Here is a 25,710-nt window from a genome sequence, read left to right on the forward strand (position 1 = left end):
TGTGTTTAAGGTTAATCTGGCCACTGATAGCAGGGTTCCCTTTCCTTTTTTATCAAGGGTTCCTGGACTTTCTGAGTTTGTTTCCTCATTTGTAAAGTGAGAGGTCGATGACACTGTTTTCTCTGACACGAGTCTGTACACAGGGCAGTGCGCACTCGGCAAGTGAGGGCTGCAGTTGGTAGCCCTTCTCTGTTTCTTTTTGGGAGGGCCTTCAGGATCATGCCATTCTGGCTGGACGCCATGGCTGCCTCCCGTACAGGAGAACGGCCGAGCGGAAAGGCCCCTTCCCTCTTCCTTCCTTCCTTCCTTTCTTTCTTTCTTTCTTTCTTTCTTTCTTTCTTTCTTTCTTTCCTTCCTTCCTTCCTTCCTTCCTTCCTTCCTTCCTTCCTTCCTTCCCTCTCTCTCTCTCTCTCTCTCTCTCTCTCTTTCTCTTCTTTCTTTCTTTCCTTTTTTTCTTTTTTCTTTTTTTCGGAGCTGGGGACCGAACCCAGGGCTTTGAGCTTGCTAGGCAAGCGCTCTACCACTGAGCTAAATCCCCAACCCCCACTTCCCTGTTTCTTAAGACGAACAATAAAAATGAAACTTTACCAGAGTAAAACCTGAGTTCTAAGATTGTTGAATAAACAGAATTAAACGGACAGTGAAATCCCAACTTTGCCGATGAAAGATCAAAAAAGAACCAAGAGAGAGAAATGAAACCACTTTGAGTTGTTATGGAATCTAAAATGGCCATTTTGAAATGGAGCAGGCATCAGCGTACTGCGACCTCGAACGTGTCTATCCATATCTGTTTCAAAAGACTTACAACTAAATGATCATAAAAAGATCAGTGAGAAATACCACTCAGGGAAGAAAGCAAGTTATCTAATTATGTATTTGTGAATTATATCTAATTGGAATACAAATTTATCATAAATATATTCATTTATAATAAAATCCGAATGAGAATTTAAAAGCATCCCGTTTAGCTTTGATTTTAGAGTGAAACGCTTAGGCAGTCACACAGATTGGATGTGATATATCTAAGAGAATCCATGAATATTCATAGTTGGTATACAGATCACATGTCCACATCCATATAATATACTTCTTATTCAAGCTGAAAGAGGCACCCTTTCTCCTCTGGAAAGGAAATAATTAGGGTGTGGTTGAAAACTGTAAAAATCAGAAACACTCCCTTAAATAAAAGTCACAGTGTCCAGAGGGGCTGGGAGCCTAACAGATGTTTGTTTAACTCGCCGGCCACGATGAGGTTGACAGGCCGACATGAAGCTTAAAGGGAAATCTGCCAAGGTGGCCAGTGTGCCCCGGGCGTAGGCCGCCTCGGGAGCTTCCATCGGCAATGATGAAAGTCTCAGAAGCCCTGAGTGCTCTGCTGGAAGCAAAGACAAAAATCCGCTGACCCATGTCAGTCAGAGATCTTGCCGGGCCTCTTTCTAGCACAGGCAGCCCTGGTCTTGGGGCTCAGGAGAGACTTACAGACTTCATCCTGCATCTGCCTGAGCCATCTCTCAAACAACTGCCCTGAGGAGATATCTCAGATTACATACAGTGTGGGTTTCTGAGCAAGTGTGCGCACACACACAGGTGGACTTTAGTATAGTCTTTAGCTGTTCCTCCCTCTCTCTGTCTCTGTCTCTGTCTCTCTGTCTCTGTCTCTGTCTCTCTCTGTCTCTATCTCTCTCTGTGTCTGTCTGTCTGTCTGTTTCTCTCTGTGTGTCTCTGTCTGTCTGTCTCTCTCTGTGTCTGTGTGTGTGTGTATGTGTGTGTTTGTGTATGATGTGTGTGATGTGTGTGTGTATATGTGTGTGTGATGTGTGTGTATGTGTGTGTATATGTGTGTGTATGTGTGTGTGATGTGTATGTGTGTATATGTGTGTGTGTGATGTGTGTGTGTATATGTGTGCGTGTGTGTGTGTGATGTGTGTGTGATGTGTGTGTGTATGTGTGTGTATGTATGTGTGTGCGTGTGTATGTGTGTGCGTGTATGTGTGTGAGATGTGTGTGTGTATGATGTGTGTGTGTGTGCACGCACGCGCACCTGTGTGTGTGCTATTGCTATTTTTGGGTTGTTGCTATTTTTGGGTGTCTTCCTCAATTGCTGTTCATTTTATTTGTGAGACAGGTCTCTTATTGAACTTCGGGTTCGCTGATTCTGCTAGACTGGTTGGTCAGCGAGCCCAAGCAAGGGGTGCCCCTGTCTTTGCCTCCCCAGCCCTGAGATACACAAGCATCAAACACCAGGCCTCTCACATTGGGAAACCTGCTCCCTTCAAAGCTCCCTGAAACACTGGTTCTGTCAAGGGCAACATTTCACCTGTACTTAATCTTTTATTTCTCAGCTCTGAGGATTGGACTCGGGCCTTTCCATACGAGGCAAGGGCTCTGCCACTCACCTGCACTTCACCCACCACCATTAATCTTTAACAGCCGTCACTGCTAATGTCACTCCTTCTTTCTGCTTTTAAAAACCAACAAAGCACCCATCTCAGGCAGGACCCGTGACAGGCATAAGTCAAGGGCTGGAATCCAATACAACTGTTTCATTCATTTATGGCAAGCACATTGGTGGCCCATTTGTGTTCCAATATTAATTCATTTGAATTAAATTTATCCCTTGATGTTTAAAACGTGTTGATTTCAAATAAATGCTAAGGTTAGGGAGATAGTTCAGGGGTAGATCCCTGTCTTCTGTGTGCAAGGTGATCAGCCTGACCCCTAACCCTGCAACAAAAGAAAACCTACAAGCAGCCCCCTACCTCCCACAGACACACATGAAGTCCTAACTCATTGATACTGTAGGTCACATGTGGCTATGCACAAACTGTGAGAACAGCACACACTGCAGTCTGATGAGGAACTCATCAATGAAGCCAGCAGGAATGGGAGCCTGGGAGGGAACACATATAGATGCTCTCACTTCTTTTTTGTCTAGGGAAGAAGATCGGCTTAAAGCCTGTCTGTGTGACAGACATAGTCAAAACCATCTAATACTGGTCTTCACACGAAACAACAGGGTGTCTCCCAATCTTGTGTGAGGAGGAAGAATACAGGGAGTATGCTTGTCCATTCTTCTTCCTTAGGTAAGGCTATTTCGTAATTATATCCTCTTTTGTTGTTCTTTTATGTGAGTTCATGTGTGCTCCAGCGTTCACTTCAGTGCTGATGGCAGTAGATGGCTATCATCTCTTTGGCAAACCTAAAAGTCAGCGACCTTGTCTTACCAATGCCCTCTTCTGCTCTTTATTGCATATATCATTGAACCTCTGTTCCAGGAGACTTCAATTGCAGGAAACAGCTCACATTCTATTGCTAGAGGAAAGAGATATTGATAGAGCCCACATTAGAATTGTGGTCACTCACAACGCAAAGCAACGAGCCATAAATCCTCATGAGCCAGGGCCATGCTGTTTACCATCAAAGGGATCCTTCTTCCTCTCCAGTGTAACTAAATAGATGGGAGATAAGTGAAGCATGATAGCTGTTAAATTAAAGACGAAAACCGTTCAAGTTACAGAGAGGCTGTTACAAAAACAAACACGCCAACCAGCCCTCTCAAACGCCTACAGCAGTGATGTGGCTCTCAATGACCTTGCAACCTATCTTTCTGAAGACCAGGGAGCTGACAACTCCAAAATTACAGCCCCGCCCCTCTCGTATTCCATCCATAGAAATGAACACTGGTATAAGTGATGGTTATTAGGGATGTACATTGGAAATGTCACTTACGGGCTGGAGGGATGGCTCAGTGTGGTTAACACCTCTTCCAGAGGTCCTGAGTTCAACTCCCAGCAACCACATGGTGGCTCACAACCATCTGTGACGGGATCCGATGCCCTCTTCTGGTGTGTCTGAAGATAGCAATGGCGTATTCATATACATAAAATAAATAAACCTAAAAAAAGTGAAAGAAATGCCACTCAATACCCAAGAAAGGTAGATTTAGCTGAACTGTCTAACACCAAGGGATTGGTTATACAAACTGTATGTTGCCTTTTCGTGCAAGAGAGCAAAACTAATCAGGCAGTGATGGTGTGTGCCTTTAATACCAGGAATTGGAGGCAGAGGCAGGCAGATCTCGGAGTTCAAGGACAATCTGGTATACAGAGTGAGTTCTAGGGCAGCCAGGGTTACACGGAGAAACCCTGTGAGAAAAGCTAGAGTGAGTGAGAGAGAGACAGACAGAGACAGAGACAATATCGTAGAAAAGCACCCAACATTACCAAATATATAAAAATATATTGTTAAAATGGAAGGAAAGATTAAAAAATTATAATCTCAAAAGGTTATACAAAAGGAGTCAACAGTAGGCATTTTGTTCATTGAATTTTGGGTTATTTGACAAAATTATTGCTAACCTCCCATTAAGATGTTGCAAAAGAGCCAAGTAAAATATTCCTTTTCAAGAAAAAAAGTATTGTCAAGCTCAGCATTGTTGGCTCATTGGACAGCCACTTACTTATTGAAGACATTTATTAAACCAGCTTCTGTAGGGATTTTTCCAGATGAACCTGAGCAAACTCCAGCCAATCTTTAGGTCTCCATTAGATGCTACGTTTCCTGGACGCACACCATAACACTCTCCATGGAAGTGACAGTCCCTGTCACTCACAGTAGTCAGAGAGAACTGGCTTCTGAAAGTCCCCCCTGGCCTCTACAAAGGAGGCTGTGGTACACACGTGTACACACACACACACACACACACACACAGAGACAGAGAGACAGAGACAGAGACAGACAGAGATATGCACACACATACACCATAATTAAAATAAGGTTTGAAAAGAGAATGTTAAGTGAGAAAAGCACAGAAAAGCTAAAGAGATAAACAAGGACAAATACTCAACACAGTTTGACTTAATTTTTCTTTAAAAACTGATACAGTACACAGTAAAACTGGTGCTAAGATGAAGGGTGAGCTCCGTTTTCTTCCTTTACTGCAAGGGTGTTTTCTAAAATGTTTATGCTGAAAGGGTACGCTTTTACTTTAAGGGAGAAAAGCAATGTCTTTAAGCTGGCCCCATTTAACCTGCTTAAATGGGTCAGCAACCCTACTCATCACCTTAAAAGTGTGTGTTTGTGGTCTTGCATTTTGCTGTGCTGATGTGCTTCCCCTAGAACCAAAGGGAGACACGAAACCTCTCTGCAAACTCTTTGTAGATTCCCATCTGTGACTTGATAAATATTTGATGCCGTGGCCAGTCAACATCCCTACATTAGCGAAACTTCTGCCCAGGAGCAAAAACTGCACCGCTCTCAGCAGTGAGACCGGAGTAAGTTAAAAAGAGTGGGTTCATTAACTACTTCAAAGGCTTTGGGTTCTTCTTCTTTTTTTTTCTTTCCATTGGCAATTTTGTGGACTGGATTACTGGCCCTGCTTTCTATACTGTGAGGACCACAACCACTACTGTATGGAGGAGTTTGCTTCTCCCTGTAGCAGAACATTCTCTTCTTTGTGTTCACAGCCAGGGAGCAAATACAGCATGACATCCCTCACCACCCCATTCCTACCATCTTCCCTTGGTTGATTATCTGTGAAGATTTATTATTGAGTAAGCTCAAGATCTGCATGGTAAATCTGCATGCAGTCTGGTCCCCATATCTGGTACAGGTTTTAGACAACTGGATGGACCGTTTCCCCTCTCTGTCTGGGTAGAGATGGCTGATCCTAGAAAAAAGCGACACGGTTGTTTCTAAATACTTAGTTGATGGACGAGTGGTGGGGAGCAAAATGAAGTTGAAGCTGGTTTTAATCCTAAATGCAGGATGTTTGTGTGTGTTTCATCATACATATATATGTACACACACACACACACACACACACACACACAGTAATGGGACACTGTTCTGTCCTAAGAAGAATGCAATCCTGCATTCATAACAACATGGAAGAAATGCAGAACATGAAGTTAAGTGAAGTAAGTCACACAGAGAAGTTATATGTGAGCTGTCCCAGCACTTGGGAGGTAGAGGGAGTCGGATCTCTGAGTTCGAGGACAGCCTTGTCTAAGAACCGGTTTCAGGACAGTCAGGACTACACAGAGAAACCCTTCTCCAACAGGTAGGGGTGAGTGGTAACTAGGATCCCACGGATACCGTGTTACAATTGGATATGACCAAGAAGCTGGGGGAGGGGAGTATGGAGAGATGGTTCAGCAGTTAAGAGCACTGGCTGCTCTTCAAGGAGACTGGGGTTTACTTTCCAGCACCCACACGGCAACTCACACCATATGCAACTCCAGTTCCAGGGGATCTGATACCCTCTTCTGGTCTTTGCAGACATCATGCACACACATGGAGCACAGACATAGATGCCTGAAAAACACTCACACACATAAAAACAAACAAACCTTTTTATAAAACCCAAGCTGTGATATGCAGCTACACAAGAGCACCCTCCTGTGACTCTAGGTAGTGACTTTGTGCTGCAGCCTCAAGAAGTTAGAAGAATGGATTCTGAAGGTTTCTGGCATAAAGAAATGAAGATGCGTGTGTTTGACCTGTTGACACAAAGTATTCGTGTATGAAATACGTCTCAGTACTTCATTAATCCACAATTAGTGTTTCACATCTGCGCTACATAAATAATTTTTAAAAAATGTTTCTTGGGCTGGAGAGATGGCTCAGTGGCTAAGAGCACTGACTGCTCTTCCAGAGGTCCGGAGTTCAATTCCCAGCAACCACACGGTGGCTCACAATCGTCTGCAATGGGATCTGATGCCCTTTTTTGGTGTGTTTGAAGATAGCTACAGTCTATTCATATACATAAAACAAATAAATACATCTTTATAAAAAAGACCCCTTAAAATTTTTAAAAATGTTTACTAAGTAAGAAAGTTGTTATCTTTATCAGAGGACCTGGGTTTAGCTCCCAGCACCCCTACACATGTTGGCAGCTCACAATTAGTTGTAAGTCCAGCTACGGGGCCCAAAAAGCGTATGCACGTGCATCACTCCCACCCCCACAAAAACCAAAATAAACCTTTAAAATGTTATTTTCTATATTAGTTTTTATGACTCTTACCTGCTTCACCATTTTGGCAGAAGTTTGCATTCCTTTTTTTTCTAATAAACTAGATAATTTCCATTGTCTTCTATGAATATTGCGCTGTTGGTATCACACAAAGCTGGGCTAAATGTGGATAACCCAATGGTATTTTGTGAGGCTCTTATTGTGAGGCAGCAGCGTCCATAAATGCATTTATTTCCTTGAATGTCCGATTGTTTGCTATTATTTCAGACTTCTTTTCACCCCTAGTATTTGTCCCTGCCCCCCTTTTAGCGAAACTAACACTTTCTGTTCTTTTAATTAGAAGCCTAAGTAATCTGTCTATGAACTCTAATAGTAGGGGAAAATAACCATGGAGATGGATGGGGGATGGCATAGCACTAGCACCAGCATGCTTCGTCTTTCCACTTTGACTAAAAGAAAGTTCCTACAATTTCTCCTTTGAAATGTTTTACCATGCTATTAAATGCTAATATTCCTGCCATTTTTACAATGAATAAATCAATAGTCAATGATTTTGAATCAGCGTGCTGTCTCGGAAACACGTTCCTGAGTTCAGTAGGCTTGAGCCATGTATTTCTAGACTCTCCTTCTGATGAGGACTTAGAAAGATTACCAGCTTTTCTCTTCTTTCCTAGATTCACCAATTTCCTTGGAATTTTTCTTTGGGTAGTGGATCTATCTTGAATCTGCTCCTTCTAAACTGTAAATTAGATACAAAGAAAACATGCTTTTTTTTTTTTAAGATCTTGTTTGGACCAGGAAGAAAAACATTCATTAGTAAAGAATATAAGGCGAGAGGGGATTCATCTGTCCTGTGGATTTACTCTTATTTTAATTACTTTGCTCTGCAACTAAATCGTCATTAAGTGAACAGTTTGTAAGACTTCCCTTTGAGTGTTATGCAGGCTGTGCCTGTCAGAAGACTGCTTTTTGTCACAGCCTGCCGTATAAAAGAGCAAGGGGATACATTTCTGAGCATGCTGTTTGTTCTTTTCTGCCCTTACTCTGAGCTCTGCTTTCTGGCTTTGTAAGTCTGCCCCACCCTTTCATTTTGTTTTCATTCTCAATGATACAAAAGAATAAAAGAAGTGCTAGGGAGATGGCTAAGTGGTAACAGTGCTTGCTGTGAAAGCAGGAGGACCTGAGTTCGAATCCTAGCACATAAATAAAAGGTGGATGTGGCATGCAAATGAATGAATGTTTACATAAATTAAAATTTTAAATAAAAGTAATTGTTTAGTTCTAAATAAAATGTTAATATTTTTATAAATATATATAGATTATTTGCGATAGTTATGCTCAAAACACATCAGTTGCTAATTTAAAAAAGGTAATTTCATTGTGCTGTCTAGCTTTTTGCCAACTTGACACAAGCTAGGGTCATTTGGAGAGAGGGAACTTCAGCTGAGAAAATACTCACTTCTCATTTTTGTATTAGATACTTTTTATTGCTAAGGTTCCCATGACCAAGCCAACTTACAGAAGAAAGAGCTTATTGGGGACTTACGGTTTCAGAGGGTGAGTCCATGACCATCATGCAGACAGTATGGCAGCAGGCAGGCAGGCACAGCACTGGAGAAGTAGCTGACAGCTTAATTCTTGAGACACTGTCACGAGGGAGAGAGAGAGAGAAAGACACAAAGAGATGCAGGGACAATCACTAATTGAAAATAGTGTGGGCTTTTGAAATCTCGAAGCCCATGTCTACCAGTGACTTACTTCCTCCAAGGCTACACCTCATAAACCTTCCCAAACAGTTCTACCCACTGTAGAGCAAGCATTCAACTATAGGAGCCTATGGGGTCCATTCTCATTCCAATCACCACTCGCTCCTACCCTCTGGTCAGCCAGTAGGCAAGCCTGCAGGGCACTTTCTTGATTAATGATTTATGTGGAAGAACCCAGCCCACTGTGGACAGTGTTGCTCCTGGGCAGATGGTCCTGGGTGGTATAAGAAAGCAGGCTGAGCAAGTTATAAAGAGCAAGCCAGTAAACAGGGTTCCTCCATGTCTTCTGCTTCGGTTTCTTCTTCTCAGCTCCTGTGTTAAGTTCCTGCCTGACTTCCTTGTAAGCTGATATAAACTCCATGTTCCTCAACTTCCTTTGGTCAAAGTGTTTAATCACAGTTATGGAAAGCAAACCATAACAGGTATGCTTCATGCTTCCAACTTGCTGTGGGTATACTGTCTCTAACAACGAAGAGTAGATGTTTACTATTGCAAAATGTTCCTTGGTCACCATGTGCAGCTGTTGCAGACACTGTATTAATCTTATGGGTCCACAGACTGGAACTTGGAGAAGCAAGAAAGTGGATGTTCATCACCCCTGGGAAACAATACTTTATTATGCAGGAATCTATAGCATTGTGACATCTGAGAGGAAGGATTTGACAGGTTAATTAATTTGTCTTTTCTCTTGCCTAAATGCTGCCACAGCTCGAATTCTCCTACTTAGGACTGTCCTTCCGTGGCATTGGCAGAAGCACAAGCCACAACCGTCATGACATTTGTAGAAAGTCACCTTCTGCTTCCAGGACAAAAGGCAAGAAAGAAAAAGGAAGAAGGCAAGAGCATTTGAGGTGGCCTGAACGGTGCGTGCTGAGGGCCACAGCTGCATCATGCAGTGGGCACCCACGCTCTTTAGTAAACTTGCCTTTTACTGTGAGTTTGCCATGCTGGACTCTAAGAAGATCGTTCAGAAGGGAGCCTCTTGTCCAGTCTAAAAACTGTCCCAAGAATGATATAAATTCCAACACCACCAAGAGGATAACCCCTAGGTGGAGAGTAGAAAGGGACCCAACCCACAAGTACCTGAATCAATTATGATAAAGAAATCATGGTCTTTGTTTTCCTATAAAATTATACTAACATGCACACATTATTTTATGTATTTATTATTATATTTTTTCTATCTCAAGGTTTCTCTGGGAAACCCTGACTGTCCTGGATCTTGCTTTGTAGACCAGGCTGGTCTCAAACACAGGGATCTATCTGTATCTGTCTAGCTGTGTGTGTGTGTGTGTGTGTGTGTGTGTGTGTGTGTGTGTGTGTGTGTTTGAAATAGACAAGGAAGATTACTATATAAAAGCTTTGATGAGCTTCATTTCCATCTAAAACATTTTACAATACTTTCCAAAATTGCTACTAAAATTTGTTGACTTTATCTTATATCAGTAAAATTGTAATCATCCCTTCTTGATTGACATTTTTCTTCAAGTTTATCATTATAAAAGTAATATGACAAATATCCTTTGGAGGTGATCTGATTTTCTTCATTTTTAAGCTCATGGCTGCTTTTGGTCAATTTTAAATAATTCTTAAATGTTACAACCTAAATAAATATATGTATATATACATATATATGAGTGTATCATTTATGTTTGCATATATGTATACATGTGTACACATATAAAATATAGACAACATATATATTGTAAAATTGCTTAGTTCTTACTTATAGTTTCATCTTCTGAAGAATTTTATGAACAATTAAGTTATAGGTGAAAACTTTATGTCAGGGTAATCTGTCTGATACCCAAAGCAGATGAAGACTAACCAGCAAAGGAAAAAAATATTAACTACCAAAATATTTATAAATTCAGATTGATAAGAAATGTCACACGGAAACATATATTTACATACTTTATTTGAAGTATGACATGTATTGAGACAGATAAATATATCCTTATGATACTGCGTATACATGCTAACATATATAATCCATATAGATGTAATTCAGATTGGAAATATATATGTGCAATGTGTGCATGTTGCCAATCCAGGATGAAGATTCAAGTTTCGCTGACCCCAGTGCCCCAAACCACACAATCTCCATGAGATTAGAACTCAGAGACGCCTCAAGGGTCATTTGAATACAGGAACAATTCTGCAGATACACAGCAGGGGTAGAGAGGGGTTAAAGGAAAAAAATGATGGGGGCTTTTAACATTTATGTACGTCTTAACTTATTTAAATAATAAAAATGGATTTTTGTTATACTTTTGAAATATTAAAAATTAATAAAAAAATAATCTTTTACGTAGTTAGTTGGAATGTGAAATGCCATAGGCTCTTCGGAAACAGCTTAGTACTTGCTTATGGAGTTAAGCAAACATTTAACACATAACCCAACAACCCTCCTTACTTGTTTACCTACAGAAAGAGAAAACTTACGCCTTCAGAAAAATCAGTGCACAGACAGACGTTTCTCACAGATTTATCTGTAACATTTAAAACGATCCACTTGTCCACTTATAGGTGACCGCATATGTGAGTTGTGGTACAATCATGCAGTAGAACAATACAGTGGAAAAAAAAAAAACCAAACCAACTAACAAACCCATGTTACAATATGGCTGAGTCACTTATGATGGGTAGACGATGCATAACACAAAAGGTTATTACGTTATATGGTTCTGTTTTCAGTGGCTCTCAACTTGTGGTCACGATCCTTTGGTGGTCACATATCAGATGTCTACATTATAATTCATAAAAGTAACAAAATTATAACTATGAAGTAGCAACTTGTGTTTGCGGTTGGGGGGGGGGGAGTCACCACAACATGGGAAACTGTATTAAAGGGTCAAAGCATTAAAAGAGTTGAGAGCCACTCGTTAATATGATCCTAAGGGAAAGGAAAATGACATTGTTTAAAAAAAATAAAAAGATTAACAGGGACTCAGTGGTTAAGAGCACTGGCTGCTCTTCCAGAGGTCCTGAGTTCAATTCCCAGCAACCACATGGTGGCTCACAACCATCTGTAATGGGATCTGGTGCCCTCTTCTGGTGTGTCTGAAGACAGCTACAGTATATATACAAAATAAATAAATAAATCTCAAAAAAAACCAAACAAACAGATTAATGGTTATCGGAGGTTGGGGGAGGCGTTGAATAAAAAATACCGCAGTGATGGAAATTTTCTATATAATGGTTACATTAGTGATTCTATAGCTGGATATATTTGCTCAAACTCTTCAATGCTTGTCTAAAAGGACTAATTATAAATGAAATCATAAATTATAGCTTATGTCATGGCTATATTTTAATCTATACTCTTTCCTATCTAACAGCATTTATTATACAGATCATCATAATATTATTTATATTATTACGTTGCAGATTATTAAATTGTATAATAGCATGTAAAACACAGGCTATCTATTAGAACCCACAAGGCAGTTGGAAGAAGGATCCTGGAAGTGGATGGCCAGTTCAGATGGCAGTTTTGTATGGGCCTAAATGACTTACTAACAGTGGCAACTTGGGCTGAACTGTCAGCTGTACTCTGAAAGTTAATGGCACCAAGAGAATTTGAGGAAGCTCAACTGCTCCAATTCAGGCCTCAGAATTTGCCAATGGGGAATAAAGTAACAATAGTAGCAAGGCGCGTAAGTCCTTCCAACTCCTCTTTCCCATAAAAGGATGGCTTAGGGGCTTGGGAGATGGCTCAGTGCTTAAGAGCATCTGTTCTTCCAGAAGACCCAGGTTCCTCAACTGTAACTCCAGTTAATCAACATCGTCCTCTGACTTCTGAGGGTCCCAGGTATGCATGTGGTACACATACAGACATACAGGCAAAGCACTCATACATGTAAAATGAAATAAATATAGGTTTAAAGGACAGATTACACAGCAATGTCCATGGCCCAGTGTTAATAGTTCAAAACTATCTCAATAGATGAGACATCCCCCAAACCCCAAATCAGAACAGACCTAAGAAACCTAACAAGGATAGTGAAAGATGCCCATGGTGTCAGCGTACACAGAAGAGAACAAGGAGGCACGTGGGTGGCAGAGGTGAACTCGGTGATGAAAATAAGTCATGGCTGAGGAGCAGCGGGGGTAGTTTGTGAACAGGACGGGATATGTAGGCACGCCAAAGGGAAGATCTGAAGAAGAGACAGTCTTGACTCTCTGACCTTTCAAAACTAAAAGGCTCCTTTACATGAAATCTTTCTCACTAAAGCAGACTGTGTGGAGAGCACATTCTAAGATAGCAACCCACAGTATGAAAGGAAATAGACCCAGGTTAAAGGTGAGGGGTCACACACCACAAAGTTCTTGTAAAGACACTAAAAGAAGAAGTGAGGGAGTTGTAAGGGAAGCTATTCTGACCCATCTTTCATCTTAAAGGAAAATCGAAGTTTGTATAAAAATGACAAAAAAAAAAAACACCAAAACCCTCAAATAACTTGCTTATAAGAAGAAAAGGAAGCCCTGGTCAGAATAGCATCCCCAAAGGGAAGAAAAACCAGAACGAAATGCTTATGAAGACTGAGAACAAATGCAGTGTTCTATTTCAAGGTGGCCAAGCAGAAGAACGCTAGGATAAAGACAATAATTCAAGTCAAAATTAGGAGCCTTGGAGGGTAAGACTCGCAATTCAAGTTGATAGAAATCATTTTAGATGTGAAGTCTCAAAGAGAAAGAACAGAAGGGGGACTAGACAGACACAGCAGAGATGGACTTAAAATAAGGAAAAGTTAATATAAAGAGAAGGTAAAGGAAGGGATCTCAGCCATCAGACAAAATGAAGATTGAAAAGAATTCCAGGCAGCTGTTCACAGATCTACACAACGAAGCCTGCGGGCTCTCCTGAGTTCTAACCCAAGCATACCTTCCCCTCCTCTTCCCCTTCCCCTTTCTATCTCTTCTTTGCATAATCTACCCAGTGCTAACTGACTGTGCTTGCCAACACTCTGGGCTTTCCCACTCTTTTCTCTGAAGACCTTCCCTCTCTCCTCTTCATAGCATCTTGTAGACCTTCATTGCTGACCCTAGCTCAAAAGGCATAACTACATCTTTTTCATCTGCCTCCTGCAGGCTGCCGAGATGATCCATGATACCTGCCAAGTTGCTTTTCCTTTCTCTTCCTCCAGTAAGTCGCCTCCCTAGGCTGCTTTGTACATGAGTATGCATATGCACACACATGTGTGCACTTGTATGGGTATGAAGGCCAAGGTCTTTCATTGGCCTGGAGCTTGCCCATTATGTGAGGCTAGCTAGACGCCCATCTCTTCCTCCTCTGGCCGAGATTACAAGACGGTGTGCCCAACCCTGACTGTTTAGGTGGGTTTTGAGGATCAAACTTATTTCCTTGTGCTTGCAAACCAGCACAGTACTGTCCCTAGCCTGACAATTGGAGGTTAAGATATTTGTATTATATGATAGCATAATCAGTGTTAAACCTACAATAGCAACAGTAGTAGTAGTAGTAGTAGTAGTAGTAGTAGTAGTAGTAGTAGTAATGATGACAATAGTAATTCAGTTCTATAAAAGAACACCCTTGTTTCTTAGGAGATGAGTGTAGAACTCCACAGTGAAGCTTCACTGAGTCTCTAATTTCCTCTATTTACAGAATTGCCAGCCAGAATCTATCCTAGGACCTGAGAGACCTGGCCTGAAAAGATGAGCTGACCTGCATTGGTCAGGATCGTGCAGGTTTCAGGTAACAAGACATCTGAGTCAAGGCAGCTGAGGCTATAAGGACACCTGATGTAACAAGACGTCCAAAGGTAAAGAGCTCCAGGAGCGTTGGTCCACCAGCTCAGGATACAAAGTCCTCCCCTGTCACCTTTCCTATATTGCTTCCAGCCTTACCTCTGTTGCAAGACACAAGACGCAAGACGCAATAACTCAATGTTATATATCGTGTCCTCACATGACATACCCAAAGCAGGCCGGAAGGGCACAGGTTAGAACCCTCTCTGGTTTGTCCTTGTGTCACAGGTGATATTCTTCCTCGTAAGCCTTGTCCTCTGATGATTTCCCTCACATCTCATCACCCTTACAGTTTAATTATCACTTACCACCTGGGTACTCACCAATACAAAACTAATGACGTTTGGTTGTTGGGTAAGAGCCGGCCATGCTTTGTATGAGCCAATCAGATTCACCTGCTCAGGAATCTACAGGCAGAAACCCAAGTGGCCATTGCTGTCAGCTCTGAGTCAATGATAGGAGACTCTGACAAGGCAAGGTCAGGTGAAAGCCAAGAACAGGCTCTATCAGCTACTTGTACCCTGATGTTTTCTGCCTACAATTTTTGTTCCAAGCCACATATAGAATATACCTAGTAGAACCCTACATTAGCCATTAACAGAAAATATAAAAAAAAAAAAAACCACCATCCTCTCACAGAAGAGGCAGTAGTTATAAATGCACAAGGATGTCTTAAACCACTAAAGTCCGAAATGTAGTTGCACTTTAGAAATATTGGGGGCAGATGGAGCTCACACCAGGTGCCTACTTCAAGCCTCTTGCCTCTTTTTTATTCTTATAATTGCATGAGGTAGACTCTGTTTCCATGTCCCTGTTACCACCTCCCCTCCTCATCTCCTGAATTTGCATTGAGTTTTGACTTCCACTAGGACCCCATGTGGTGGTTGGTTTGTCCCTTGGTCTGAGTTTCAGATTCCCAGGGGAGAGAATCTGAGAGGTGAGGTCAGGTCAGGTGTCCAGTCCACCAAGTCCAGAGGCTTCAAGTGACAACAGATACACATGGAGTAAGGAAAGCATAACTAGACACAAGGATCCTGATGCCAGGCTGCAACAGTATCCCTGAATGCTCTACCTCAGGAGCCATTCAAAGGGTTGGAGACAAAGTGTCTTCCAGCAGATAGCTGGCAACATCTGGTTATTGCAGCCTGTCTGAGCTAGCTAGTTTTATGTCAACTTGACACAAGCTAGAGTCACCAGAAAGAAAGGATCCTCATTTGAGAAAATGTCTCCATAAGATCCTGCTTTAGGGCATTTTCTTAATTAATGATAGGTCAGAGAGGGTCCAGCCCACTGAGCGTGGTGCTATCTGGGCTGATGGTGCTGAGTTCTATAAGGAAGCAGGCCAAGCAAGCCATGGGGAGCAGCACCCCTCCATGGCCTCTATGTCAGCGCCTGACTCCAGGTTCTCACTCTGTTTGAGCTCCTGTCCTGACTTCCTTCGATGATGAACTGTGTGATGTGGAGGCATAAACCAAACAAACCCTTCCCTCCCTAACCTGCTTTTGGTCATGCTGTTTAATCACAGCAATAGAAACCCTAACTAAGACACTATTTGTGGAAACCAGGATGTCACGAACAATTTAGAATTCTCCTACATTGTTATGTGGGAAAGAACTGTCTAGCCCAAAATGTCAGCAGTGCTGAAGTTGACAATCCCCACAGCCCACTCTTTTCTCAGCTGTGTTAAGGATTGAACCCGGTACCGGTAAAGCAAGTGCCCTAATGCAGAGCTACACCACCAGCTCTTTTTGTATTTTTCCTTTTGAGACAGGATCTCACTAAGTTGTCAAGACAGTTTGGTCTTGAACTGGCTGTGTATCAAGCAGGCTTTGAATTTTGGATCCTCCTGCATCAGCCTCTCAAGTTGCTGGGATTATTATAAGACTGAGCTAGAAAGCCTGGCTCCTTAGGGTTCTTTTGATTACTTACCGCAGCAGCTCTATCCACAGAGCACTGATCTATGTCTGGAGCCTATAAGAATGGAAGGATGTGCTGGCAGAATTAGGTAAATGAAGGCACTATAGGGAGCGGAGACACTATGTCTGACTATCCAGTTTCAGCACGAAGTCAGTGAAAGTGTTCAGCCCACAAAGGCAAGGGACTTAAACCTTGAAGTTCTTGCCCTGAGGGGGCCGGGAGTTCAAGATGTTCATAAACGGTGGAATAAGCAGAGACAGATGTGGAGAAGAGAACGAAGCAGACACACCGCTTGTTCTTACTGGAACTGAAGCACAAACCGCAGCAGCCTAGCTGGGACCTGCTCCTCCCACACAGAAGGGAGAGCTGTAAATCCCTAAATCCTAACAGCTGTGGAGTGTGAAGTGAGCATCTCCTCCCACTCTCCACTCCCGACTGGTTAGGCAGGCAGGTACAGGCTTCAGGCCTTTGGGCTCCTTTTTTGTCTTAGGCTATGTAACATCTGCCATCGTTTCTTAAGTTCAAGTTGGCAGCTTGAACTCTTTTTTTTTTTTTTTGGTTCTTTTTTTTCGGAGCTGGGGACCGAACCCATGGCCTTGTGCTTCCTAGGCAAGCGCTCTACCACTGAGCTAAATCCCCAACCCCAGCTTGAACTCTTAAAACAAACAAAAATGCCTTATAAGTGGTTCGGAGCGAAGAATGCTCCGTGAATAAGGGATGGGGAAGCGTCTGTGTAGGTGAGTATGTCCCTTAAATTCCCGATGAACGCCAGCTTTCTCTCTGACAAAGAGAAAGATGTAACAATTTAGAAGTTTTAAGAGCAATGCCAGAAGTTAGACAATTGAGGGTCTTTGGTGCCCTCTATTGATAGAAATGAAAACTGCAGGTGGTTTGCTAGAAGACGCGCAGGTTTTTCTACAGAGCCCTGTATTGTGTGAAGCCGGAGCTACAGGCTGAAAGTATGCATGCTGTCTCTCTCCTGGTGGAGCGTGTAGTCTGGCTCAGGAGGCAGGCGGGAGATGTTTTAACGGCGTTTAAAGTGCTCTGAAGTGGGAATAGGGCTTCTCATGGTGCATCTGCAGCCTGAGAACAATAGAAGAAAACCCTGTGTTCCAAGCTTGGGCCAAGAACCTTCCAGGAGTTAGAGTAGTCCATACATAGTGGTCACTGAAGTCAGAATAGAAACCAAAGATAATGAGAAAGAAAGACCAGAGAGAAGTGAGCAGGGTGCCAGCCATCACGGAAGGTTCACCGCACACAGGGACTTAATTCTGGATACATTTCTTTTATTCAGAAACAGCTTTCAAATGGTTGCTATATTTTCATTTTTTTTCAGACAGGGTTTCTCTGTGTTGCCATGGCTGTCCTAGAACTCACTCTGTAGATCAGGCTGGCCTTGAACTCACAGAGATCCCTTAAAGGCTTGTGCCACCACCACCTGGCTATTTTCAATTTTTTTAAAAGACTTGATAGTACAAATAGTTTTCGTGTGGAGACCAGAGGCCAATGTTGGATTTCTTCCTCCATAGCTCTCTACTTATGTTTTGAGACAAGGGTCTCTCACTGAACCTGGAGAGGTCACAGATTGGCTAGGCTGGTTGACCAGCAAGCCTATGTGCTCAGCACTGGGATTGTACCACTGACTCGTTGTTTTATATGCATGCCAAGAATCAATATTCAGATCCTTGTGCTTGTACAGTAAGCAATTTACCAACTGAGCCATCTCTGCAGTCTGAAAAAAAAACCTTAAAAAAAGGGGGGGGTGTGTGCAGTGGTTAAGAGCACTGACTGCTCTTCCAGAGGTCCTGAGTTCAATTCCCAGCACCCACATGGTGGTTTACAACCATCTGTGATGGGATCCAATGCCCTTTTCTGGTGTGTCTGCAGAGAGAGGAGAGTGACAGTGTACTCGCATACATAAAATAAATAAATAAAATCTTGGCTTAAAAAAAAGAAGCTCCCAGTTTGTAAAACAATGCTACCTATGATCTAGGGAGATGGCTTGGTGAATAATATGCTTGCTTTGTAAGCAGAAGGGCTTGGGTTGGATCCCCAGAACTCATCTTTTAAAAGACTAGTATTGTACACCTGAAATCCCAATGCCAGAAAGATAAAGACAGGCAGGGTCTCTGGAGCTTGCTGACCAGTCAGTCTAGCTTACTTAGCAAGCCATAGGCCAATGAAAGATCCTATCTCAAAACCCAAGGTGGATGGCACCTGCAGAATAACTGCGATTTTCCTCTTGGAGTAAGCATGCATCACACACACACACACACACACACACACGCACGCACATGCATGCACATGCACACATAGGCACGCACACATACACTATATGCTTACTACAAGATATTCATGACACCCCCCACCAAGTCAGAAAGTTTAAAGACTGTACAGAAAGCCGAGCATGTGGTGGCACAAGTCTTTAATCCCAGCACCCAGGAAGCAGTGGCGGGCAGATCTTTGAGTTCAAGGCCAGACTGATCCACAGTGCATGTTTCAGGACCGCCAGGAGTTACGCAGAGATGCTGTCTTGGAAAACAAAAACAAACAAAAATATGGAGACATTCAGTAAAAAGATGTTGAAGTGACAGCTGTCCCCTGAGTGGAAAAGGATGATCAGTAGTGGCAGGAGAAATGGAAGGTTTAGGAATCCTTTGGGGTGGGTTGAATACGGAGGTCAGATCTAGCCACAGTTGCTGACGCTGCAGAGGGGCCCTGAGTCTGCTTCTGACTGCTCCTGACACATTTGAGAAGCAATGAATTCTGAACCTGTTCCTGGTTCCTTTGGAGCCAGCGTGGACACTTTGCTCTGTCCTGATCAGCTTGGGTGATTAACCCTGCTCAGCAAGGCAGTCCTCATAAAAATGGCCCTGAACCCTCTTGCTAACATGGCGGTGCCATAAATGTCAAGCAAGGAGAATTAGTGCCCCGCAGGTTCATAAACGAGAAAGCGTGTCAGGGCTTGAGGAAGCCGTAGCGACTAGGAGGGCACCGAGCTATCTTTCCCAGCTGTGTTTTAGTTGCAGGGAGATAGGATGGGAGGAAGCAGAAGAGTTAGCTGCTGGCTTGGAGCCTTTTGTGAAAGGCCCAGTTATCAACATGTCAGCTACGCTTCCCTTCTGCTCAGGGCTGCTTCCAGGTGAAGTGGGACACATTTTGAACTTGCACTAACTCAGCCAGGAGGAGGAGGAGGAACAGTCTTAACATACCCTGCCTCGGGCAGCCTGGATTCTGGGGAAAAAGCATCATCCAGTGTCCTACCGTTTCCAATCCTTGACCCACCTGTCAGCTAATTAGTAGGGAGCCCAGGTGTTCTCCCTGCCTTGATCCGATCCCCTGCTAACCATCTGTCCAGGTGGCTTTTGATGCACCCCACATGTCTCGAAGCCCTGGTCCCCTTTCTCTTCCCCCCTTTTAATTTTGCTTTCTCTTTTGCATGCAACCCACCAACTAAACATCAGTAGGATCTGATGCTAAGCATGTCATTGTGCTGGGCCCTGGAACTAGTACGGGGGAGGGAAGGAGGGAGAAATGTGATCTGAAGGTTCTACCACAAAAGAACTAGCAGCTAGCTATGTGAACACACACACACACACACACACACACACACACACACACAAGCAAGCACAGAGGAAAAGTAGAACAATTGAATAGAATAGGAGCTAATGGCAGTTTTTTAAAAAGAATTATTTATTTTATGTATCTGAGTACACAGTAGCTGTCTTTAGACACACTAAAAGAGGGCACCAGATGCCCATTACAGATGGTCGTGAACCACCATGTGGTTGCTGGGAATTGAACTCAGGACCTGTGGAGGAACAGTAGTCAGTGAGTGTTCTTAAACACGGAGCCATCTCTCCAGTCCCTGAATGGTAGCTCTTTATAAAATAAGCTTTATTATTCTCAGAAGTTGCAAAAAAAAAAAAGCAGAATTATAACACACCAGAATTAACCAGGCACAAAGTCTCTGCAACTTAATAAACTTTCGTACAGTTAGAGTTGCCGTAGCTCATATCTACCTGAGGCTGAATGCTTGCCAGGCCTGCCTGTCAGGGGGCATCGTCTCTGTGCTCTTTAGCTGGAGAGATGAGAGAGCACTGCTGCGATTCCCCTGTTCAGAAGAGGAGGCTGAAGCTTGGTAAAGAATGCTAGAACTCTTTCTTAAGGGCCCAACCCTGATGTTTGCACACTGTTCTGTTTGATGTTTTGGTGTGTCAGCCACGATAAAGAATCTAGGGTTCCTGACAGCATGGAGGGAGGTTGGAGTCTGCAGGGAGCTCATTCTAAGGACACTATGCCCTTTGTTTCCCCCCAACACCTCTTCTGTGCACACGCACCCCCAACCTGATCCATACCCCAATTCTGAACCCAATCCTTTGCACCCTAATAACAATTTGATAATGAATGAAAATTATATAAGCACTGCTGCAAGCTCACAGAGCATCTTAGATGATCTAGGGACCAGTTCTAGTGAATGTCAACTCAATGACTAATGAACCTTAATATATACAGGTAAATTTATCGATCAATTTTATACCTTACATTTAAAGTTTTGATATGAAAATCACGAATTGAATTTACTTCTTTTTGTTTGTTTTGCTTCGTTGTTGCTGGGTCTTTTGTCATGTTTTATTTTGACATATGGTCTTGCTATGTGACTCAGGCTGCCCTCTAACTCAGGAGCCTCCAGCCTCAGCCTCCCAAGTATTAGGAATTAAACACATGCACTACTAATAGCGATTGTCAACTTAAAAGTACCTAGATTGCTGCATGGTGCTGTCACAGGCCTTTGATTCCGGCACTGTGGAGGCAGAGGCAGGCAGATCTTTGAGTCCGAGGCCAGCCTGGTCTACAAAGCAAGTAAGTTCCAGATCAGCCAGGCTTGTTACACAGAGAAACACTGTTTCAAGAACCATTTGTAGTGACTAATATGGCTACCCTCCCTTCTCTGCATTATTTCTGACAGAAGCAGTTTTTCATTCAATTCTGCTTCAGGCTTAAGATCAAACCCAGGGCCTTGCCCATCCTGAGCACTTGCTCTGCCATTCAGCTGCAGTCCCAAATTCTCTCATTTAAAATTTAGAGCTTAGAGGCTGGAGAGATGGCTCAGCGGTTAAGAGGACTGACTGTTGTTCCAGAGATCCTGAGTACAATTCCCAGCAACCACATGGTGACTCACAACCATCTGTAATAGGATCTGATGCCCTCTTCTGGTGTGTCTGAAGACAGAGACAGTGTATTCACATATATAAAATAAATAAATCTTTAAAAAAAAGAGGGTAAAATTAATCACCCAAGAGTAATGTGTGTATCAGAATCGATCAATCTGAGTTGTCTCTGGCATGAAGTCTCTTTGAGGACTGTTATCTAGACCAGATGCAACTTTCCAGGGTAGATTTATTTTTCCCCCTTTAATCAATACTACATTTGACTGCATACAGTCAGAGTCACTTTAAGTTTTCATTTGTGTTAGCGTTGCCAGCAATATCCATTATGTATCGGATCTTGGCCTAAGAGTTCATATCTATTTCTCAATTAAGGCATTGAGAAAATTGAGGGCATTCTGTGCCACAGAAAGGGCTAAAAGAACAGAGACTCAGACTCAGGCATGGAGAGATAAAGACGAGGATGTCCTACGTGGTGGCTAGTGTCAATCGTCTGTGTGACCGAATCTATATCCATCTGGAAGAGGGGCCTTTGGTCTCCTATGGAGGATTATCTTGATTATACCTGATGTGGGAGAAGCCATCTTGACTGTGAATGGGAATGTTCCCTGAGCAGGGGATCCTGGCTAATAGTCTATGCAGAAAGCTAGCTGAGCACTAGTTTTCCTTGATTGGTCTCTTCTTTTTTTTTTCTTATTCTGAGACTTAATTTAGTTTATGGGCGTGTATGTGCCATACTGTATGTGTGGAGTCAGAGGACAACTTTTGAGTCAATTCTCCGCATCAGTTTTGTTGAACCAGGGTCCCTCTTATTTGCGGTGCTCCATGGCATACTCTCTGATAGATGGCCTCGTGAGCCTCGAGCTGATTCTACCCTGTCTGCTCTCCATAGGAGTATGGGGATTACACACACGACCGAATCAGATCCTTATGTGGGTTCTGGGGATTGAGCTCAGTCAGCAAATGCATTTACCTGCTGAGCCGTCTTCCCAGCCCGTCCTCTGATATTTGATTGCAGGTGCAGTACGGCCAGCTTCAATTCCTGCTGCCTTTCCGGCCCTGATGAACTAGAGGTGTGATTCCATCTTTCTGGGAGTTGAGACAGGAAGGATCGCAAATGTGAGGCCAGCTTCAGCCACACAGTCAGACCCTGTCTCAAAACAACAGAAGAATAAAGACAACAAAAGAAAAAACAAGAGTAAAAAATGGCACTTACAGTAATGCCAACTGCTGTTGTTTATTAGAACTTACTACGAGCTTTCTCTAAATACCTGTGATGGTTCGAGTAGGTATGGCCCCCATAGATAACTCCCACAAATTCCTCATGTGTTTGACTGCTTGGCCCATAGGGAGTAGGACTATTAGGAGATGTGGCTTTATTGGAGTAGGTATGGCCTTGTTGGAGGAAGTGTGTCAGTGTGGAGGTGGGCTTTGAGGTCTTATGTTCAAGCTATGCTCGATGTGGTACATGGTACCTTCTGCTGCCTACAGAGCAAGGTGCAGAGCTCTCAGCTCCTTCTCCAGCACCATGTCTGCCTGTGCCTGTCTAGATGCTGCCGTGTTTCCTGCCATGATGATAATGGATTGGACCTCTGAACCTGTAAGCCAGCCCCAACTAAATGTTGTCCTTAACACGAGTTGCCATGGTCATGGTGTCTGTTCACAGCAATAAAACCTGAACTAAGACACACCCCAAATGGTTTACATTCACTTAACCTTCATGGCAACTTGTGTGTGTGTGTGTGTGTGTGTGTGTGTGTGTGTGTGTGTGTGTGTAGATACAGTTACTTCCATTTCAAGATGTTTTAGCACTAGGAATAAACTGCCCCAAATTTCACAATAAGAGGCAGACCCAGGATTCAAACAGGTGAGCTGGGATCAAGGGGCTATTGCCATTCGTGTTCACGACTCCTTCACAAAGTTCTTAATACTGAAAGAAGGACAGAAAAGACTTCTAGGACAACCTCTACCCCACCCCCCAAAAGTAACAACCTAGACAGAACACCATTAGAGAGAAGTTTTAAAAATTGTAATAGGGGGGGCTGGAGTGATGGCTCAGAGGTTAAGAGTACTGACTGCTCTTCCAAAGGTCCTGAGTTCAATTTCCAGCAACCACAGGGTGGCTCACAGTCGTTTGTAATGGGATCTGGTGCCCTCTTCTGGCTTGCAGTCATACATGCAGGCAGAACACTATACATAATAAATAGATTTTTAAAAATTGTAGTAAGGACGAAAGTGTAGCTCTCCATTATTGAGGGCTTCTGGCAGGTGTGCAGGTCGGGGAAGACTCTGTTTTCTTTAAGGAGCTGTCAACTGGGAGTTTGACAATACTCCAGAGAGGATATGAGCCCCACAAATTGGACTTGGTTTTGATTTTGTTTTTAATTTTCTTCGTGTATGTGTGTGTGTGTGTGTGTGTGTGTGTGTGTGTGTGTGTGTGTGTGTGTGTGTGTGGCAGTGGGAGGTGGACCTAGGAGGTGAGTATGATTAGGGAGCCTGATGTGACATTAAATAAAAAATTATTTTGAAACAAAACAAAACAAAGAGTAGTACCTTTTGGGAGCAAATACCTCCATACCCTGTCTTTCTGCCCCCTGCTCACTTATACTGTGTGTGACACAGATGCCTCTTCTTGGATATTTAGCCTGGTGCTGATGAGGAGAGCACAGTGTGCACTGAGCTGAGTCCCAGTCCTCTGGTTGGCTCCCAGCACCCAAGCTAGTCCCTGTTGGAACTATAATACACGCCTCCAGTTTCTTTCGTTTCGTGGTATCCTTCATTAAACTACAAGCTCCTTGGCAGTACTGGGTCTAGGCACGACTGCCTTCATTTCTTACTGTAAGACTGATGCAGAAAGGTATTGAAAATACTGAATAAGTGTTGGGGAAGCGCAACAATTCTGCCTTGCGCTGATGTGTGTTCTGAGACAGGGTCTCATATTGCCCAGACTGGTCTCAAGTTCACTTTGTAGCTGAAGCTGATTCTGAAATGCTGATCCTCTTGCCTGTAAGCAAAGGATCCGGGGGGGTATCTGGAAGAGAATGGGGGACAAGGGACGAGAAGAAGGACGCCAAGACAAGAGTCTGATCAAGGCGACAATTTTATTTTTCTCCAAGGCTGAATTTATACCATAACATGGGTAACAGAGGGAGGGGGGAAGTAAGAAACATTTACGCAGGCCAAGGACACAATATTCGTGTGGTCGGGGAGTAGGCTGATGTTGACAGGTTGTCAGAAAGGTCACAGGTTTGTCATATCTATTAGTCAGCAGGATGTCTTTATCATATTATTATTTTTTTTGACCACCAGATTTGTATTAGTCTTCTGTAGCTGGCTGGGGATTTTCCATGAACTCAGTCATACTTAACACTAACCATAATAATAACATCAATAATGGAGGGCTTCAAGGGCATCGCTCCCAACACCTGCCTCCCCCTCCTGAGGGCTGGAGTTGTAGGTTCATACCATCACACTGGATTTATATGATTCTGGGGATCAAACCCAGAGCCTCACGAAGGCTGGGTGGGCCCTCTCCCAACAGTGCCAGGCTCACAGCTGTTCTCGTTCTGTTCTGTAGGCAGTACTGGGAATTGAACCTAGAGTCTCCAACATGGCAGGTAAGCACTCCACTTGTTATTTGTATTTTACTGGGATGGTTTTACTTAACCCGTTCTTCTGTACAAAATGACTTGGGCTCTTCAAGAATGTTCTGGAAACATCTTATCCAAAGGTAACGGAGTTTTTATGTGCTGATAAGACTGGGCTGTGGGTAAATAATTTGATTTTCACATCCTTCACTTTCTGTTTTGTTCTTTAAAAAAAAAGTGGATAGGAGCTGGTGAAAGGAGGTTTGTGTAAGCCAGCCTCAAGCAGAGTTTCCTGGGATGCAGCTGTGCTTGGTATGTATGCTAGCTAAGTTAGCTCTACTTGTTGAGATCCTTTAAAACATTCCATGCACTTTTATGGTCTTTTAAAATGGGTATGAGTGTTTGCCTGTGTGTGTGTCTGTGCACAACGTGTATGTGGTGCCAGAGGAAGTTGGAAGAGAGTGTTGGATTCCCTGGGACTGGAGTTACAGATGGTTTCAAATTGCCTTGTGGGTGCTGGGAATCAA

General features: G+C 43.1%; 2 long non-coding RNA genes across 4 annotated transcripts in view; one reads left to right on the forward strand and one right to left on the reverse strand.

Annotated features, from left to right (window-relative positions):
* The first annotated feature begins 13,828 nt into the window (after positions 1 to 13,828).
* LOC147999761 (uncharacterized) lies at positions 13,829 to 22,702 on the forward strand. The gene is made up of 3 exons (XR_015642521.1): positions 13,829 to 13,888; positions 14,369 to 14,525; positions 22,615 to 22,702. It is a non-coding gene; the product is annotated as an uncharacterized LOC147999761 (long non-coding RNA).
* Positions 20,103 to 25,710, reverse strand: part of LOC147999762 (uncharacterized) — a 38,151-nt gene continuing 32,543 nt past the window's right edge. The window contains exons 1-3 of one of the 3 annotated variants that reach the window (XR_015642518.1): positions 24,150 to 24,693; positions 22,570 to 22,746; positions 20,103 to 20,239 (exon numbers count right to left, since the gene is read on the reverse strand). This is a non-coding gene — a long non-coding RNA (uncharacterized LOC147999762). Of the gene's footprint in view, positions 20,240 to 20,450; positions 20,543 to 22,569; positions 22,747 to 24,149; positions 24,694 to 25,710 lie in introns of those variants that run through there. The other 2 variants (XR_015642519.1, XR_015642520.1) reach the window with 2 other exon arrangements.

This window comes from Rattus norvegicus, chromosome 18, assembly GCF_021556685.1.
Source record: "Rattus norvegicus strain SHRSP/BbbUtx chromosome 18, alternate assembly SHRSP_T2T, whole genome shotgun sequence".
Classification (NCBI taxonomy): Eukaryota; Metazoa; Chordata; class Mammalia; order Rodentia; family Muridae; genus Rattus; species Rattus norvegicus.